Source organism: Erinaceus europaeus, chromosome 7 (genome assembly GCF_950295315.1).
Source record: "Erinaceus europaeus chromosome 7, mEriEur2.1, whole genome shotgun sequence".
Lineage (NCBI taxonomy): Eukaryota > Metazoa > Chordata > Mammalia > Eulipotyphla > Erinaceidae > Erinaceus > Erinaceus europaeus.
The window spans coordinates 15736528-15756964 of record NC_080168.1 but is presented as its reverse complement, the minus strand read 5'-3'; the positions used below and the strand labels follow the sequence as shown (position 1 = coordinate 15756964).

General features: G+C 45.6%; 1 protein-coding gene across 1 annotated transcript in view; it reads left to right on the top strand.

Moving 5' to 3' along the window:
- Nucleotides 1-2476: 2476 nt before the first annotated feature.
- Nucleotides 2477-20437, top strand: part of TTLL4 (tubulin tyrosine ligase like 4) — a 44379-nt gene continuing 26418 nt past the window's right edge. The window contains exon 1 of the mRNA XM_060193872.1: nt 2477-2751. The gene's annotated coding sequence lies outside the window, so the exon portion shown is untranslated. The remainder of the gene's footprint in view (nt 2752-20437) is intronic.

Below are 20437 nucleotides of genomic sequence, written 5' to 3'. Positions count from 1 at the left end.
TTCACTCTCTTCATAAATAAGTAAATAAGGGGGTCTGGCGGTAATGCAGCCTTAAGTGTACATGCCGCCACGCTCAAGGACCAGTGTAAAGATCCCGGTTCGAGCTCCCGGCTCCCCACCTGCAAGGGGGTCCCTTCACAGGCGGTGAAGCAGGTCTGTAGGTGTTTATCTTTCTCTCCCCCTCTGTCATCCCCTCCTCTCTCCATTTCTCTCTGTCCTATCTAACAATGACGACATCAACAACAACAATAATAATAGCTACAACAACAAAACAAGGGCAACAAAAGGGAAAAAATAAAAGTAAATCTTAAAAAAAAAAGTCTTGAGTAGCATCTGGGTGGCGGTGCAATGGATAAAACATTGGATCTCAAGCATGAGGACCTGAGTTTGACCCCTGACATTCCATGTGCCAGAGTGTGTCGTTTTCACCGGGCTGGATTCACGGGCACGGGCAGGTAACAGACGACCAGAGACTCATGGTTGAGCTGTAGGCAGTATCTCTTTATTCATGCAGGACGCAGCACAATCTAAGCCGAGCTAAGCTAAACTCAAAACTACAAACAATCTTGTCCTTATAAATATACTAGCCCAGTAGGGTGGGAACAGGATGTGACGCAAGAGGGTGGAGAGAAAAGTGATTGGTGAAAATCTGGGTATGACAAGGAGAGGGGGCGTAGCAGGTGAGAAATCTACCACTAAACCACCAATGCCCTGGAGGGAAGGTGGTGCTTGTTAACAGAGGTTATGTAAATAGAATGAAGTGGTTATGTAAATAGAATACAGTGTTAAGCAGGGGGTATTAAACCAATGAAACAGAAGGGGTTTTTAAAAGCAGAATTAGAAGATACCAACAAGAGTGATGTACTGGTTCTCTCTTCTCTCATAAATAAATCTCGGGAATCGGGCAGCGGGTTAAACACACATGGCACAAAGCGCAAGGACCGGCGTAAGTATCCTGTTAGAGGCCCCAACTCCCCCCCACCTGCAGGGGAGTCGATTCATAAGCAGTGAAGCAGGTCTACAGGTGTCTTTCTCTCCCCCTCTGTCTTCCCCTCCTCTCTCCATTTCTCTGTCCTATTCAACAATGAAGACAACAATAATAACTACAACAATAAAACAAGGGCAACAAAAGGGAGTAAATAAATAAATAATACATAAATCTTTTAAAAGAAATCTGTAGTGGTCTTAGTATCCACTAATGGCCATTACATAAGCAAAAAATATATATATATTTAATTTTACTTATAAAAAGGAAACACTGACAAAACCATAGGATAAGAGGGGTACATAAGCAAAAGATTTATATAGCATGTGAAGGACCCAGGTTCAAGCCCCTGGTCCCCACCCAGGGTTTCCCAGGGGGGAAGCTTCAGGAGTGGTGAAGCATGCCTGCAGTTGTCTCTGTCTCTTTCCCGCCTTATCTCCCTCTCCCCTCTCAATTTCTCTCTGATTCTATGCAATAATAAATAAAATAAATAAAAATATTGAAAAATTTAAAAAAGTCTTTAAAAAAAATTATATAGCATGGTAGAAAATATGCCTACTGGACCAGGTGGTGGCGCACCTGATTAAGTGCGCACAAAATAATGTGCAAGGACCTGGGTTTGAGCTTCTGGTCCCCACCTGCAAGGGGAAAGCTTCATGAGTGTTGAAGTAGAGCTGCAGGTGTCTCTCTGTTTCTCTCTATCTCCCTCTCCCCATTTAATTTCTGTCTCTAATAATAACTAAATAATTAATTATAAAAATATGTCTACTTGTTAATGAGAAAGAGAGGGAGTTGGGGAGGGAGCCTGAGCATCACTCTGAGTATACATAGGACCACCTCTCTGGGTTTGCATTCTTGTTCTACTCAAAAGATCCACTTAGGGCAGGGGAGATAATATAATAGTTATGCAAAGGACTTTCATACCTGAGGTTCTGTAGCCACATTTTCAGTCCTAATCCCCATACCACTATAAACCAGAGCCCAGCAGTCCTCTGGTGAAAAAAATAGAAAAAATCATTTTACTTTCCATTTCTCTTTAGATCAAACACTTTAGGTCTAGGGACATGTAGGTGGAGGTGGGGGGCAAAGATCTGTCCTGCTTGGAGAATGAATTGAGTCAGCAGTGGTTTCTCCTTGGGCGGGTTAAGGGTGAGAACAGAGGTAAATTGGAGGAAAACAGGGCACCATTTCTTTTTTCCTGGGATCAAAAGATCAGTGCTTTGTATTAGAAAGAACTACCAGATATGTCTTTATTAAGCATTCTGACTGCAGAGGAGCCAAGTGAGGCCCAGGCAGAGAAAGTCCAATCTCAACTAGGAGGAAGAACCAGGATGGAAGAGTCCCGGAGTCCTATTATGTATCCCGGCGGGGTGGAGGTGGGAGGTGGGGGGATGGGGGGGTGGGGGAAGAGAGGGTTCACCTTGGGACTCCATTTCCCAGAATTCCGCGCTCCAGGTTCCATTCGCGCCGAAGCGGCTGCGCCTGCGCAAGCCCCGACGGCCCGCTTTCCTCGGTCCCACAAACCTCGCGACTTTGCGCCTGCCTGCCCGCCTCCTCCGCTCCCTCCCCTCGCTGAGCCCCTTCCAGGCCCTCTGTCCGTCCGCTGGGGGCGCGCGTAGAGCGAGCCGGGCTCCCGCGGCTCCGGCGGCGGGGCGCGTGGTTGTGCGTGGTTGCTAGGGGCGCCTGCGGCCGCCGGCTCGCCCAGCAGGCCGGGGCAGGAAGCGCGGGCAGCCGGCGCCGAGCCGGGTTGAAGCCGGGCCCGCCAGGTGAGTGCAGCGCGGGGCCCCAGCCCCACTTCCCGCCCGCCGGCTCGCCTGCCCCGGGAGCCCAGGGTCCGCGGCCTGGCCCGCCGCTGGGACTTGGCTCCTTGGTGGAAGCCTCTCCCCCTTCCGCCGCGTCCTGGGACCCTGGCCGCCCCCCTTCCCCCCGCGCCTCCTCTTTCCCGCCGCGCCAGGGTTTAAATCCTCGCCGGGGTGCGAGCCGGTGCTCGTCTCCGCCTTCCTGGATGAATTGGACTCGGATACTCACTTTTTTTTTTTTTTTTCTGATCTCCCTCCCACCTCCTTTGGTTTCCTCGGGGACTTCCCTGAACTGTAAAGGGTTCAGGCGGGAGCTCAGAGCCCCTGGAGTTGAGCGCTTCTTCCCGTAGTTGTGCACCCCGGCTGCACCCCCTCGTGCACTCAGCTCTTCTCTGCAAACATGCACCCCTGTCCCAGGAGCCCGGGCACTGCTGGAGGGGCGGGGGGGGGGGGCGCCGTGGGAACGAGGCATGTGCCTGGAGCTGGGGGGGAGGTGAGCAAGGAGCATGCATTTGTGATATGTGTACTGTGATGGACTAGGAGGAACTTTCCCGGCTCACTGGAGAAACGCTATTCCCCATTCACTATCCGTCCCATCCCCATTCTGCCTCTAGAAATGCCTTAAAACTTTCTTTGTGTAGTCACCCCTGGTTCCCTCGGACATTTCAGATCTTTCTAAACTTTAGCATCTGTTGATTCAGCTAGTCAACAAGGAGCGCGAGGGAGGGGACTCCCGTAAGTACTAGGACATTTTATATTAAAAATAAATACACCCCCGCCCAGAAAATTTATTAATTGGACTAGATGGATAAGCCTTGGGTGTAGTGAAAGTCAAGTGTTTGTTGGGGATACTGTTGAGAGGACACATCCTAGATGCAAAGTAGCTAAGGAATAGATGTAGCAGGTCCTGCAGAGAAAAAAAAATGGTTACTGTTTGACAGACCTGTTTGTTTTGGAAACATCCACGACAAACCGGGAGAGGGAAGTTAATGGGTTAGATTTGCAAACGGCCTCCCATGCCTTGCTGAAGACTTAGAACTGTAGTCTTAAGAGCTGGGATTTCCTTCTTGATAGAAAGGACATCTGCACACAATAGCTTTGGAAGACTTACTGCCCAGTCCGCCTGCCAAACTTCCCCAAAATTCAACTTACAAAAAGAGAAGGGTGGAGACCTGTGTCTTCATGCTTATCAATTTTTTCTGTACTGTATTCTAAGTATTTATTTTTATTTTTTATTTTATTTTTTTGCCTCCAGGGTCATTGCTGGGGCTGGGTGCCTGCACTACGAACCCAGTGCTTTTGGAGGCCATTTTTACCCTTTTGTTGCCCCTGTTGTTTAGTGTTGTTGGATAGAACAGAGAGAAATTGAAAGAAGTGGGGAACACAGAGATGGGGAGAGAAAGACACCTGCAGACCTGCTTCACCGCCTGTGAAGTGACCCCCTTGCGGGTGGCGCGGGCTGGAACTGGGATCCCTACCGGGTCCTTGCTCTTTGCGCCATGTGCGCTTAGCCAGCTGCGTTACCGCCCGGCCCCCTATTCTAATTTTTTAAAATTATTTTAATTATTTTCCCTTTTGTTGCTCTTGCTTTTTTATTGTTCTTGTTATTGATGTCATTGTTAGGACAGAGAAATGGAGAGAGGAGGGGAAAACAGAGAGGGGAGAGAAAGATAGACACCTGTAGACCTGCTTCACCGCTTGTGAAGGGATTCCCCTGCAGGTGGGGAGCCAGGGGCTTCAACCAGGATCTTTATGCCGGTCCTTGCGCTTCGCACCATGTGCGCTTAAGCCGCTGCGCTACCGCCCGACTCCCTTCTAAATATTTTTAAACAAACTTTTTAAATCTTTATTAGAGACAGCCAGAAATAGAAAAGGGAAGGGAGTGATATAGGAGACAGACGTCACAGCATTGCTTCACCACTCGAGAAGCTTTCCCCCTGCAGTTGGAGACCAGAGTCTCGAACAGGGGTCCTGTGCATTGTAACATATGCATTCAACCATGTGCGCCACCACCGGGCCCCTAAATATATGTTGCCAAACGGAATGGTTTGGAAGGAATTGATATTGGTGGAGTGGGTGGGGGACATCTTTGGTGGCTGAGTAATGTGCAAATGAAGCAGTAATGTGCAAACCCAGAAGACTTACTATCTTCCTCTGTAAATAGTACCTTGCTGTTAGGGTGAAGCTGGTACCGCCTTGTTGGGAGATTCGTAATTGAGAAGAGCATTAACAGTCAAATGTGACTGCCATTAGGGTGGGAGTGGGGGGCTGGGGACTGTAAGTTTTTCAAGTTACATTGGATAACATTTAATGGGCTTTTTTTTTTTGGACACTGAGGCCTCACCTGCATGATTCCACTCCTCCCATTGAGCCAACCTTCCTCCCTTCCCTTCCCTTCCCTCCCCTCCCCTCCCCTCCCCTCCCCTCCCCTCCCCTCCCCTTCCCTTCCCTTCCCTTCCTACCAGAGCACTGTTCAGCTATGGCTGGTGGTGGTGCTGGGGACTGAATCTGGGACCTTTGGTGCCTCAAGCATGAAAGTCTTTTTGCATAACTATTAAGGTATTTCTCCAGCCTTTTTTCCTTTCTTCCTCCCTTCTTCCTTCCTACCTTCCTTCCTTCACTGTAGTATTGCTACACCATTCATGGGGCTTCCGTTTGCAACTTCCATGGTATACTTATGTGGTGCTAGGGACTTGAACCTGAATGCTTTTTCATGGAAGTCTGTACTTTACTAGGTAAGCTATCTCTTGTCCTCTACATAAACATTTGAAAGAGGTGTGTGAGTTTTTTTTTTTTTGGGGGGGGTGCGGGTGATAGCATAATGGTTGTGCAAAGAGACTCGTGCCTGAAGCTCCAAAGCCCTAGGTTCAGTCACCTGAACCATCATAAACCAGAGTGGAGCTGTGCTCTGGCTAATAAATAAATATTTAAAAAAGATTTCTTTTTTTATTTATTTTCCCTTTTGTTGCTCTTGTTTTTTATTGTTGTTATTGATGTCGTTGTTGTTAGGTAGGACAGAGAGAAGGAGAGAGGAGGGGAAGTCAGGGGGAGAGAAAGATAAGACACCTGCAGACCTGCTTCACTACCTGTGAAGCAACCCCCCTGCAGGTGGGGAGCCGGGAGCTCGAACCAGGAATCTTACACCCATCCTTGCGCTTTGTGCCACCTGCACTTAACCTGCTGCTCTACCACCCGACTCCCAAAAGATTTCTTATAAAGGCTTGGGGTGGGGGTAGGGTGGGCAAAGGGGGTAGCATAGTGATTATGCCAAAGGCTCTCATGGCCAAGACTCAGGTCCCAGGTTCAGTTGTTGGTACCACCTTAAGCCAGTGCTGAACGGTGCTTTGGTTAAAAATAATAAATAAATAGACTTAGCTTAGGTGTGTTATTCAGTAAGTTAAAGCTACTTGAATCAAGTCATGAACTGCTTATTTCCTTGGGGAGATATCATAGTGGTTATGCAAGACTTTGATCTTGAGACTGAAGCCCCAGGTTTAATCCCCAGCACCACCATAAACCAGAATTGGGCAGTGATCTGATGTCATTTTCTCTCTCGTTAAAATATTGAAAAAGTGTTTATTTCAATTAGTTAGTTCATAACTAATAGAAACACGTGTCCAGGTTTATCATGAAAGCACTTTACACATCAGCTTTAACATGTGTTTGGTTACAGACTCTGGACTTCTTTCTTCCTTGTTCTGCTTGTCAAGGTTAGTCTCTCTCCATTGGTGGCCAGTTGTGTGGTGATTCAAGAAGAACTGTTAGCAGGAGGCTCAGCTTTGAGGACAAAGGTGAAGGAATGGCTCTTTGGATGTGCTGAGTTAGGGTCCCGCAGCTTGTTCTGTAGGTCTGTTTGGCATTGACTTCAAGGGTCTGAGTACTGCTGGGAAGCTAAGGAGGTAGGTGTGGATGAGGCCAGGTGAGTGCTTATTGTGGGCCAGGCAAGGTAAGGAGGCTGAGCTCAGAGGAACCCCAACAGTGAGAGAAAATGGGGTGAAAGAAAGGTTGGAGGCCTTCCAATATATGAAGACCCCAAGTAGTTTTTTTTTTTTTTTAACATTTTATTGACACTTGGGGTGGGTGGGTAGGGGTGGAGGAAGAACCAGAGCATCACTCTGGTAGATGTGATGCCGGGGATTGAACTCAGGACTTCGTGTTTTCAAGCCCAGTACTCTAGGCACCACCTCCTGGGCTACCTCCCGGTAGTTTGTAAGGTTTTGTTTATTTTATGAGGGAGAAACCATAGCACTGCTCTGGCATGTGTGGTGTGGGAGGATCGAACCCTAGACCTCAGGTATGCAAGTCCTGTACTTGACCTTCCTCACTACTTTTTTAAAAAAGATTTATTTATTTTTTAATTAATTAATTTTATTTTTAGGGGGTGGGGCATGCCAGAGCACTGCTCAGCTCTGGTTTATGGTGGTACTGAGGATTAAACCTAGGATTTCAAAGCCTCAGGCATGACAGTCTTGTAGAACCATTATGTTATTTCCTCAGCCCTTAAGAGACCAACAGACTCTTAGTTCTTTTTTTTTTTTTTTAATTTTTTTTTTAAGAAAGGATTAGTGAACAAAAACATAAGGTAGGAGGGGTACAACTCCACACAATTCCCACCACCCAATCCCCATAACCCACCCCCTCCCATGGTAGCTTTCCCATTCTCTAGCCCTCTGGGAGCATGGACCCAGGGTCGTTGAGGGTTGCAGAAGGTAGAAGGTCTGGCTTCTGTAATTGCTTCCCCGCTGAACATGGGCGTTGACTGGTCGGTCCATACTCCCAGTCTGCCTCTCTCTTTCCCTAGTAAGGTGTGTCTCTGGGGAAGCTGAGACTCTTAGTTCTTAAAAGATTTATTATGGGAGTTGGGTGGTAGCGCAGTGGGTTGAGCGCAGGTGGTGCAAAGCACAAAGACCGGTATAAGGATCCCAGTTTGAGCCCCCGGCTCCCCATTTGAAGGGGACTCATTTCACAAGTGGTGAAGCAGTTCTGTAGGTGTCTATCTTTCTCTCCCTCCTCTCTCCATTTCTCTCTGTCCTGTCTAACAATGACAACATCAATAACAATAACAATAATAACTACAACAACAATAAAAAAACAAGGGCAACAAAAGGAAATAAATAAATAAATATTTTTAAAAAGATTTATTATTTATTTTTTAAATTGTATTATTGGATGGAGACAGAAATTGAAATGGAAAGAAGGGAGAGAGAGAGAGAGAGAGAGAGAGAGAGAGAGGAGCCTGCAGTCCTGCTTCACCACTTGTGAAGCTTTCCCTTTGCAGGACCAGGGGCTTGAACCTGTGTCTTTGTGCATTGTAATGTCTGCACTTGACCAGGTGCACTACCAGCTGGCCCCTCTTAAAGATTTATTTACTTCCATGGAGATAGGCCAGATCTCTGTTCAGCTCTGGATTATGATGATGCTAGGGATTGAACCTGGGACCTCAGAGCCTCAGGCATGAGTCTTTTGCAGAATCATTATGCTATCTCTGCAGTCCTCTGTGAAGCTTCTAAGAGTACCTGTCTGTGCGCGCACGCACACACACACACACACCCAAGAACAAGAATATGCACATATACACATTTTAATATTAATCATAATAGAATACACACCTAAAAAACAAAAGCACATACACACCTTGTTATTTATATTGTAAATTGAAAAAGTTATTCTAATACAGTTCTAATCAAGTTGATATAACTAGCTTTTTGTTTTATTATTTATTTTTTTTTTAGCTTGGCTGTGGTTTGTGCTGGTGTGAGGGACTGAACCTGGGACTTATGAGCCTCAGGTTCAGTGGCCAGTCACATCATGTGGACTGGCGTTTGGAAAATAGTGGCTCACTGACTTTTGCAGATCTCCCAAGTGGTATGGCATCACACTTTATTATTTAATGCAAGAACTTAGATTTGTGTTCTCATCCCACACTTTGAAAAAGTCAATTGTTGGGAAGCTGTCAAGTTCATGGTGGCAGGTGCAGTTTGGCCAAAACTCTGACTGACTTGCGCTTGGAAGCCCAATGTTACTGTTGGCAGCAGATATTGTCATTTGTTTTCCTTGCAGTGACAGACTAACCTTTCTAGAAAATGCCTGCCAAGTCCCAGAGTCTGAATAACTATCACTTGAGTGTCATTTGTTCTTTCAAGTACACAGTGTTCCCCTGGAGAGCCTCAGTTCACTCACCCAAGTGCTTGGAGACGGCCACATCTCTGCCCCACAAGTGTTTTTCCTGCACTTCTTATTCTGTTGCACAGAATAGTAAGAAGATGGGGAGTTGGGCGGTAGCGCAGCGGGTTAAGCACATGTGGTGCAAGCACAAGGACCTGTGGAAGTATCCTGGTTCGAGCCCCCGGCTTCCCACCTGTAGGAGAGTAGCTTCACAGGCGGTGAAGCAGATCTGCAAGTGTCTATCTTTCTCTTCCCCTCTCTGTCTTCCCCATCTCTCTGCATTTCTCTCTGTCCTATCCAACAACAACGATATCAATAGCAACAACAGTAATAACTACAACAATAATGAAAAACAAGGGCAACAAAAGGGAAAATAAATTGATTTTAAAAAAAGATGTACTCAGGGACTGGGTGTACACATTACTGTGCATAAGGACCTGGTTCAAGCCCTAAAGGGGGGTAGCTTTATAAGCCATGTAGCATTGCAGGAACCCCCCCCCCTTTTTTTTTTTTTTTTTTACTGCTTCACTCGTGAAAATTCCCTCTGCAGGTGGGGACCAGGGACTTGAGCCTACACCCTTTTGTGCTGTAAGTGTGTATTCAGTCAGGTGCGCCACCACCTGGTCCCTACTCTCCCTCTCTGTCTCCCCTTTCCCTCTCAATTTCTCTGTCTCTATCAAAAAGAGGAAGGGAGAAGGAGATGTACTTAAAAAAACTTGAGATTATTACTATTTTTGCTCAGCTCTGCCTTATGCTGGCGGTAGAACCTTGGAGTTTTAGTGCCTCAGGCATGAACGTCTTTGCATCACCACTGTGCTGTCTCTCCAGCCCTTCCCTGGACTTCTGGTTCTGCCCCTCTCTAGTCACTAGGGCTGATGGATTCACCTGCTTTCCTCAGTCGGCCTGTAAAAGCATTCACTGCTCCTCCAGCTTCCTGTCAGAAGGCATAGCTTGGAATTTATCTGATTCTTACTCTTCCCATTCACTTTGGTTCCTGCTAAGTCAAGTAACATTTCCTAACATAACTACGGAGTTGTTAATCTTGTCAGAGCCGTTGTGCACTCTAGTAGACTTGGAACCATCTTTCGTGTCCTGAGTTCCCCTGGTGACCTGAGGGAGACACGTCAGTAGAGGAGGGAAAGGAAGCTCCCAAGAGCCACACACCCTGTAATTTAGGAAACCAAGCTAACCAGCGGGTGATGAATAATTGCTTTCTGTGGAGAGAGATACCTTGTCCGTACTGTCTGCGCCTGGCCCCTGCAGCCTCAGACTTGTGAGACAATAGTCATAGGCTTTCTGGCATGGCAGCTCAAGGATCACTCACAGGAGGAATCAGGAGGCAGAAGACCCAGAGAGGGCTGGGCAGGCTCTTCTGGAGGCTGCAAAAATGGCAGACAGGGTGCTGAGGTTTCTGAGGCTACTGTAGTGACCCTGCACCAGCCCAGGGAGTCAGTTGGGGATTGGGCTGAGCCCACCACTCATGCGAGTAGATAGTTGCGGGCATCTCAGGTCTCCCCAGAATGCCCTGCTGCTCTATACATTCTAGTTTTACAACCCTAATTTAGGCTTTTGGTTTTGTTTAGCTTATTTTTGCAGAGCTGGGACCTTGCACTCCCTTGCTGTTCTCAGGCTGCTTTTTCATGGGGGCGGAGACCAAGAGACTATAGCACTGAGGCTTGCTCCAGTGCCATAGTGCTCACATCTGAAGGTGGGACTGGGGAGTCAAGTTATTCTGATGCAGGGGACTGGTGTGTGACTGGCAGCTGCTGAGGACTCATGGGAGTAGCCTGTTCAAGGGATGTTTGAGCAGTTAATCTGGATACTGCCTGCAGAATGGAAGTAGGAAGTGTATACCCTGGAGACACAGACTTCAGTCTGATAGTTACTGGAATATTACAGATCTGTGGCAGCGGAAACCAAAGAAAGCATGCCGTGAAGAAAGATTGTCTTCTAAGTTTTGTGACCCATATTGCTTTGGAGAGAAAGGGAGGGGCCATGCAGTGGAGCACTTTGGCAAGCACTCAGCACAAGGGCTCAGGTTCCATCCCCCGGTCCCCACCTGCAGAGGGAAAGCTTCACAAGTGGTGAAGCAGGATTGCAAATGTCTCTCTGTCTCTCCCTATTTCCCCCTCCCCTCTCAATTTCTCTCTGTCTACCCAACTATAAAAATAAATGGAAAGATTAAAACATGTTTTAAATTAAAAAAAAAAATAAGGGAAAGAAATCAGAAGTGACTGAACTTTTTTGGTTACTGAGAAGATTCCACTCAAAGAATCTGGAAGGTTAAGAGTACTTGACAGGCCTGACTGAAGTGATTGAATGTTCATGTGGGGAATTTATTTATTTATTTGGATAGAGACAGCCAGAAATCGAGAGGGAAGGAGGTGATAGGGAGGGAGAGAGACAGAGAGACACCTGCAGCCCTGCTTTACCACTTGTGAAGCTTTCCCCCTGCAGGTGGGGGCCGGGTGCTCAAACCTAGGTCCTTGCGCACTGTAACATGTGTGAGCCATCACCCGGCCCTAGGATTTAATTTTATTATTAACTAAATTTTTGCCACCAGGTTTATGGTGGGGTGTGGTGCCTATATGATGAATTCACTACTCCCTGTGGCTTTTCACCCCTTTGATATAAGCTGAAGGGGCTGTGGATAAGGAGAGACACCTGCAGCACTGCTCTACCACTTGTGAAACTTCCTCCCTGCAAGTTGGGACCCAGAACTTGAACGTGGCTCTTAGTGCACTCTACTAGATGAGCTACCACCCAACCCCAGTTTTTTTGTTTTAAAAATATAATCAGGGGGTTGGGTGGTAGCGCAGCGGGTTAAATACATGTGGCACAAAGCGCAAGGACCGGCATAAGGATCCTGGTTCGAGCCCCCGGCTCCCCACTTGCAGGGTAGTCGCTTCACAAGCGGTGAAGCAGGTCTGCGGGTGTCTATCTTTCTCTCCCCTCTCTGTCTTCCCCTCCTCTCTCCATTTCTCTCTGTCCTATCCAACAATAACAACAAGGGTAACAAAATGGGAAAGAATGGCCTACAGGAGCAGTGGATTCATAGTGCAGGCACCGAGCCCCAGCAATAACCCTGGAGGCAAATATATATAATCAGTGTGGGTTTTCGACTAAGTGATTCATTTATATAGCTCCAAAATTAAAATGATAGAAAAGGCCATACAGGTTAGGGGTAGGTAGCATAATGGTTATGCAGACAGACTCATGCCTGAAGCCCTGTAGTCCCAGGTTCAATTCTCTGCACCACCATAAGCCAGAGCTGAACAGTGGAACAGTACTCTGGTTTAAAAAAAAATAAAAGGCCATATATAGCTTATACCCCACCAGTAACTTAAAATCAGTTCCTATTGATAGTTCCATTGCTTCCTCTTTCAAAAAAATTTCTTTTAATATTTATTTATTTATTCCCTTTTGTTGCCCTTGTTGTCTTATTGTTGTAGTTATTATTATTGTTGTTGTTGTTGTTGGATAGGACAGAGAGAAATGGAGAGAGGAGGGGAAGACAGAAGAGGAGGAGAGAAAGATAGACACCTGCAGACCTGCTTCACCGCCTGTGAAGCGACTCCCCTGCAGGTGGGGAGCCGGGGTTCGAACCGGGATCCTTATGCCGGTCCTTGTGCTTTGCGCCACCTGCGCTTAACCCGCTGCGCTACAGCCCGACTCCCCCCAAAAAATTTTTTATAGTTATTTATTTTCCCTTTTGTTGCCCTTGTAGTAGTTGTTATTAGTTATTATTGTTGTCTTGTAGTAGTTATTGTTGTTGTTATTGATGTCATTGTTGGATAGGACAGAGAAATGGAGAGAAGAGGGTGAGAGAAAAACACCTGCAGACCTACTTCACCACCTGTGAAGTGACCCCCCTGCAGGTGGGAAGCCAGGGGCTCGAACCCGGATCCTCACGCTGGTCCTTGTGCTTTGAGCCACGTGCGCTTAACCCGCTGCGCTACCGCCTGACTCCCCTTTTGCTTCCTTTTACAGTTAAAAGGAAAATTAATACATATATAGATATTTATTTTTCCTTTTTGTTGCCCTTGTTTTTCATTGTTGTTGTAGTTATTATTGTTATTGATGTTGTCATTGGATAGGATAGAGAGAAATGGAGAGAGGAGGGGAAGACAGGGAGAGAAAGACACCTGCAGACCTGCTTCACCACCTGTGAAGTGACTCCCCTGCAGGGGGAAACCGGGGGCTCGAATCAGGATCCTTACACAGGTTCTTGTGCTTTGCGCCACATGTGCTTAGCTCGCTGCACTACCGCCCAACTCCCCAAAATTAATATATATATATATATATATATTTTAAGAATTTATTTATTTATGAGAAAGATAGGCAGAGAGAGAAAGAACCAGACATCACTCTGGTACATGTGCTGCTGGGGATTGAACTCAAGACCTCATGGTTGAGAATCCAGTGCTTTATCCACTGTGCCACCTCCCGGGCCACAAATTAATATATTTTTAAAGGATTTTATTTGTCCATGAGGAAGATAGGAGAGGGAGAGAAAGAACTGGACATCACTCTGGTATGTGTGTTGCCAGGGACCGAACTCCGAACCTCATGCTTGAGAGTCCAATGCTTTATCCACTGTGCCACCTTCTGGAACATAGAAATATTAACATTTAATCAATTTTGATGGTGGAAGAATGCAGCAGAATAAAGCAAGGTTTTGTTGTGGGGACTGACTGGGAGTGGTCAGTATTAAGGTGGACAAGGTAGGCCTCTAAGGTGGTAGCATTAGCTGAATATCAAGCCAAGAAGCTGAGCAACTAAGGTATTATATTCTCTTCTTGTTGCTAAGGGCCTCATGACTGCTTGATTTCACTACTCCCAGCAGACGACTTGTTTGTATGTATCAGTCAACATTCCTAGTCCAACTTTCACTCTGTTTTATGAGGGCGACTGAGCACTGGCCCTGCCCTTGTTTGTCCTGGTCTCTCCCACGTGGGCTGCGGATCAAACCCAGAGTTTCTACTGCTGAGTCACCTCCCTGGCCCTAAGCTACTGGCCACTGAGAGCAGATGATAAAAGGGGTAAGGAGGGAAACTGGAAACTAGCAGTTAAGACATAATGGTGGCTAGGACTGAGGGAATGCCCTCAGGATGGGGAATAGATGCATTCATTCAAACACATCTGACTGAAGCTGGACAGACTGCTGAGTGGGGTGAAATGTGCCCCACACAGCATGGTGGGAGCTTCTGTACTCCCTGTTGCAGGGACATAGCCCCTTATTTATTTATTTATTTATTTATTTATTTAGCCTCCAGAGTTATTGCTGGGCCCTGGTGCCAGCGCTACTGGCACCAAGAATTCACTGCTCCTGGAGGCCTTTTTTTTTTTTTTTTTTCCCCTGCAGGTGGGGAGATAAGGGCTCGAACTAGGATCCTAGCTAGCATGGGTCCTTGTGTTTCATACTATGTGCACTTGACCTGGACTTAACCCGGCCTTTTAACTGAGAAAACAGTGCTGACAACGTGAAGCTGAGAAACACAGACTTGAAGGCTAGGGTCAGAAGGAAGTTCCAGGGAGTTGGGTGGTATCGCAGTGGGTTAAGTGCAGGTGGCGCAGAGTGCGAGGAGGACTGGTGTAAGGGTCCCGGTTCGAGCCCTCAGCTCCCCACCTGCAGGCAGTGAAGCAGGTCCGCAGGTGTCTATCAAAATGCTACTTCCTAGCCTGGTCTCTTAATAATTACTTACACCTGATTCTGTGTGAAAACTTCCCTGCCCAATAAAACACAGAATCAGGTGTAAGTAATTATTAAGAGACCAGGCTAGGAAGTAGCATTTTTGGTCTGCACAACAGACTTTCCTACCTGAGGCATCAGGTCCCAGGTTCAACCACCAGGACCACCAGCATAAGCCAGGGCTGAATAGGCTGAACTGGAGATCCCTGTGAGGGAGAGATTGAGTGAAGCCTTTAGAGGACATGTGACTTCAGTCTTTTCTTCCTTTCTTTTTCTTACCTAGAGACAGAGGAAGAGAGTGAAAGAGACCACAGCACCAAAGCAGTGGCTTGAACCTGGGTAGCACACATGTCAAAACTGCTCACTATGCAAGTGAGCGATTTTGCTCTCAAACCCCTCCTCCCACATACTTTGTAAAGATTCATTTATTTTTTGAAAGAGCACTGATCTGATAAATTCTCCAATTGTGTGTGTGTTTAATTTTTTTTAAATGTTTCACTTTGGCTATTCTTAGGCCCTTTTCATTTCCAAATAATTTTTAGGGTCATTTTATCAATTTCTCCAAAAAAGCCCTGGTAATTTTTTTTTTTTTAATATTTATTTTGGATAGAGACAGAAATTGAGAAGGAAGGTAGAGAGAGAGAAAAAAAAAAAGAGAAAGAGACCTGCAGCACTGCTTCAAATGTCCTCCTGCAAGTAGGGAGCTGGGTTTTGAACCTGGGTCCTGGTGCTTGGTAAAATGTGCAGTCACCTGGTACATCACAGCTCCAACTTGGTAGGTTTGAAAGGAATCACATCTATTGTGTAGCTCAGTTTGTGAATAGTTTTTACTATAACACGATTGAGTCTTCCAATTCACTAACGTTTTTAGCTCGCAGCAACTTTAAATTTTTTTTTAAAATTATGTTAATGAGAGAAAGACCAGCTCGCACTACTCAACTCTGGCGATGGCGTGGTGCCTGGGGTTAAACCTGGCTCTCAGAGCCTTAGACATGAAAGTCTGTTGCAGAACCATTATGCTGTCTCCCAACCTGTAGTTGATTTTTTTTTTTTAAGGGTTTATTTGTTTATTCTGAGAGAAGAGAAAAAGAGAAAGGACCAGAGCACTACTGTTGAACTCTGTCATAAAGTGCTGCTGGGGGTTGAGCCTGTTGTGTTTGCAACCTCAGGTGTGTAGGTTGGTCTGTAAGAGACTGAGTTTGTTAGAGTTTTTAATGTACAGGCTTTTACACTTTGCCCAAGCTTATTTCTCAGTACCTTACTCTTTTGGATACTATTCTGAGTGGAATTGTTTATTTTGTTTCACTTTTACATGTATGTTGCTAACATGTAGAAATAAAATCTCTTGACTAATGTTCTAGTAGAGTCTTAAATTTATTTGTTGCAGATTTTTTCAGTGTTTCTGTGTAATGAAAATAACAACAACCATCATAGTAACTACCACTAATAGTAACTAGTAAAATAAACTGGGGGGGGGGGGCGGGGCGGGGACACACACACACGAAAGTTCCCGATGGCAAGACTTTTAGCCTGCTTTGTGGGTTGCAACTTGAGGAAATGGCTGAGCAGAGATTAGTAGCACATTTGGATTCCATAATAGTTTGATAATCCTTTGAACGTGTGGGTCATGCACTCTGCTTTATGTTTTGTTTGTTTCTTTTGTTTTCCTTTTTGCTACCAGGTTATTGCTAGGGCTCAGTGCCTACATGACAACTCCACCACTCCGGGTAGCTTTTTAATTCTTAAAAAAATATATTATTTTACCAGAGCACTGCTCAGCTCTGGCTTATAGTGGTATGGAGGATTGAACCTGGTACTTCAGAACCTCAGGCATGAGAGTTTGTTTGCATAACCATACTATCTTCCCTGCCCTTAAATTTTACTTATATAGGATAGATAGAGAGAGAAATTCAGAGGGAAAGTGGAGATACGGAGAGAGAAAGACACACCTGCAGCACTGCTTCAGAACACTTGTGAAGCCTATTGTCTTGTAGGTGGGGACCAGGGGCTTGAACCTAGGTCCTTTTGTACTGTAATGTGTGCCCCCACCCCAACCTGTAGGTTTTTTTTTTTAATATTTATTTATTTGATAGAGACAGCCAGAAGTCTGGCCAGAAGGGGAGACAGAGAGGGAGAGAGACAGACACCTGCAGCACTGCTTCACTGCTTGTGAAGCTTCCTCCCTGCAGGTGGGGAATGGGGGCTTGAACCACCCGGGTCCTTGTGCACTGTAATGTGTGCTCAACCAGGGGCACCACCACCTGGCCCCTAGGTTTGTTTTTTTTTTTTTTGACAGAGAGTAAGAGATGGAAAGAAAACCAGAAGGGCTTATACCTTCAAGCCCTACTCAAAGCTTTCCCCCTGCAGGTGGGAATGGAGGCTTGAACCCAGGTCCTCGAGAACCATAATGTGTACTCTCCACCGGGTATGCCCCCGCCCAGCCCCCATGTGAATCTTACAGTGCCATTTGCTACTGTTTGCTGGCGGTGTGGTTCCTCCCCTCTGATTTTCTTCCCAGTATAACAGCTGTGTGGTTTCTGCACTGTGTATGATTCACTGTTCATCAGCACTCCGCCCAGCTCCACATGATCACCATGATAGCGCATGGCTGTGGGGAGCAGTGGTGCCTAGGAAACACATAAGTAGTGGTTTGTGTTTGAAACGCAGACAATACAGATGCCTGTGAAATCAGTTCCCTTCCCCGCCCAATCCTTAATTTCACTCCTCTCCCCAATAGTTTTGTGTATATGATTCTAGGCCTTTGTTTTGGTACAGACATATTCAAGTGTTCTCAGAGAGCTATCTCTGAGAGTTTTCCTTTTTTATTTTCTTCTTTTATTCCTTTTTGTTGCTCTTGTTTTATTGTTATAGTTACAATTGTTGTTGTTACTGATGTTGTCAATACTGGATAAGACAGAGAGAAATGGAGAGAGGAGGGGAAGACAGAGGGGGAGAGAAAGGTAGCGACTCCCCTGCAGGTGGGGAGCCAGAGGCTCGATCCAGGATCCTTATGCTGGTCCTTGCGTTTTGCGACACCTGTGCTTAACCCACTGTGCTACCACCCAACTCCCTTTCTTCTTTTTTTACCTGGAGCACTGTTCAGCTCTTTTTTAAAAAAATTTTTAAAAATATTTATTTATTCCTTTTTTGTCCTTGTTTTATTGTTGTAGTTATTATGGATGTCGTTGTTGGATAGGATAGAGAGAAATAGAGCAGGGGAAGACAGAGAGGGGGAGAGAAAGACAGACACCTGCAGACCTGCTTCACCGCCTGTGAAGCGACTCCCCTGCAGGTGGGGAGCCGGGGGCTTGAACTGGAATCCTTATGCTTGTCCTTGCGCTTTGCGCTTAACCCATTGTGCTACTGCCCGACTCCCTCAGCTCTGGTTTATGGTTTATTGGGATTGGACCTGGCCATAACCATTATTCTATCTCTCTGGCCTTCATCTGGAATTTTCTTCCCAAGAAATCTGAGCTCAGCTGCTCCGCCCTCAAGTAACCATTCTTTCTTCTTCTTCGCCGCCTTCTTTTTTTTTTTTTATTCTGAAAGCATTTAACCTCAAGAACAGCCTTCCCTGAACTTGAACTTTTCAGACTTGCTTAATGTTTATACATCTGCTCTCTCTCTCTCTCTCTCTCTTTCTCTCTCTCTCTTTCTCTTTTTCTCTCGCTCTTCTTAAGTCAGTTTTTTGGGGGGAACAGTGATTTATAAGATAGTTGTTGTCACATGAGGACAGTCCCCTGTTTTCTTTTTTTTAGTATTTATTTATTCCCTTTTGTTGCCCTTTTTTTTTTTTTTTTTTTTTTTAGAAATAGGTCAACATTTTATTTTTTTGTCACATTTATAGACTCAATAGTCCATATCCCACATATGAGTGAAACCATTCAGTGGTTGTCCTTACTCTTCACTTGCATCATTGAACGTCATGTTGTCGCCCTTGTTTTATTGTTATAGTTATTGTTGTTGTTACTGATGTTGTTGTTGAACAGGACAGAGAGAAATGGAGAGAGGAGGGGAAGACAGAGGGGGGAGAGAAAGATAAGACACCTGCAGACCTGCTTCATCACTTGTGAAGTGACCCCCCTGCAGGTGGGGAGCCAGGAGCTCCAACTGGGATCCTTATGCCGGTCCTTGCGCTTTGTGCCACGTGTGCTTAGCCCACTGTGCTACCGCCGACTCCCTGCCCCCTGTTTTTCACACCTTCTTGCTCCCCTGGGGTGATGAGTGAGAGGAAGAAGAGTATAAATACATCAGTAGCTCTGTAAAATATGTTATAGTAATCAAAGTAGTATTTTCCAGAGGAAGCTGGTATATTGACTCCTAAGGTCAGTTCCTTGCCAGCTATTGATTTGTGGGTCAGGTGATGGTGGATTCTTTGGACTTACTCAGAGCAAGTATGGATGGCTTTGCTCATTTTTATGTAGTGAATATATGTGCCCTCAAAATCGTTTGCAAACTGAATGAAAACAATGGGACCTAAATCCTGCTTTTAGTTTTCCTTTCTGTTCTTTCTCAACTTCTGTTGATGAGTGGGATCATCCCATACTCATCTTTATCTTTCTGACTTAGCTCACTTAACATAATTCCTTCTAGCTCTGTCCAGGATGGGTCAGAGAAGCCACCAGGTTCCAGATGATATAATGATGCCAACCTGACTTCCTTGGGCAGAGGACCCCACCATGTGTCTTGGAGCCCCACCTCAGATCCCCAGATCCCTGCCCCACTAGGGAAAAAGAGAGACTGGGAATATGGATCAACCTGTCAATATCCGTGTTCAGTGGAGAAACAATTACAGAAGCCAGACCTTCCATTTTCTGTACCCCAGAATGATCCTGGGTCTATACTCCCAGAGGGATAAAGAATAGGGAAGCTATCAAGGGAGGAGATTGGATATGGAGTTCTTGGGGCAGATGTTCTGTGGAAATGTATCCCTCTTATCCTATAGTCTTGTCAATACTTCCATTTTGTAAATTAAAAATAAATAAATAAAACTTTGAAAAAAAACCCCACCAAAACAGTGGGACCTGTCAATTCTTGGGCATCTATGTAATCACCAGTGACTCTAAGTTTAGGTTGGAGTTGGGTCAAAACTTCCACTTGTGGCCTGTGCACAGCTTTCTGCCTATATAAATACCTTTTCTCCTTCTTTTCCCTTTGATGTCTTATCCTTAGATATTTCTCTGAAGATGGACAACCTGCCTGTTAGACTGGGAGAATGGGAGACAGAACTTCTATTGGGCTGTCAGAAAAGACATGATTTATTTTTTCAATACAAAAATGCAACGTGACTTTATTTTTATTTATTTTTTTTAATCAGAGCACTGCTTGGCTCTGGTTTATGGTGGTGCAGGGAATGGGACTGTGGGAGCCTCAGGCATGAGAGCCTTTTGCATACCCATTATGCTATCTATACCCCCCACCCCAACATGACTTTTCCAACAACCCAGTAGGTACTGTCTCAGGAGTCAAAAATTACATTGTTGGGAACAGACTGATGATCTTGTAGGAGAAACTTGGGAGTATGTGTGGTTGTATGTGGGGCCTGGGTAGCTGACATTAATTCCTTATATGAGTTAGGTACTGCTTCAACAACAACAAAAAACACTGTTCAGCCTTTGCTTCTGGTGATGTGTGGAATTGAACCTGAGACTTTGGAGCCTGGACATGAAAGTCTTTATTATTATTATTATTTTTTATGAAAGTCTTTTTGCAGAACCATTATGCTATCTCCCCTGCCCTCACTTCCTACTTTTGATAGTAAAATACAGCATTTGTATATGATATTATCTTTGCTGC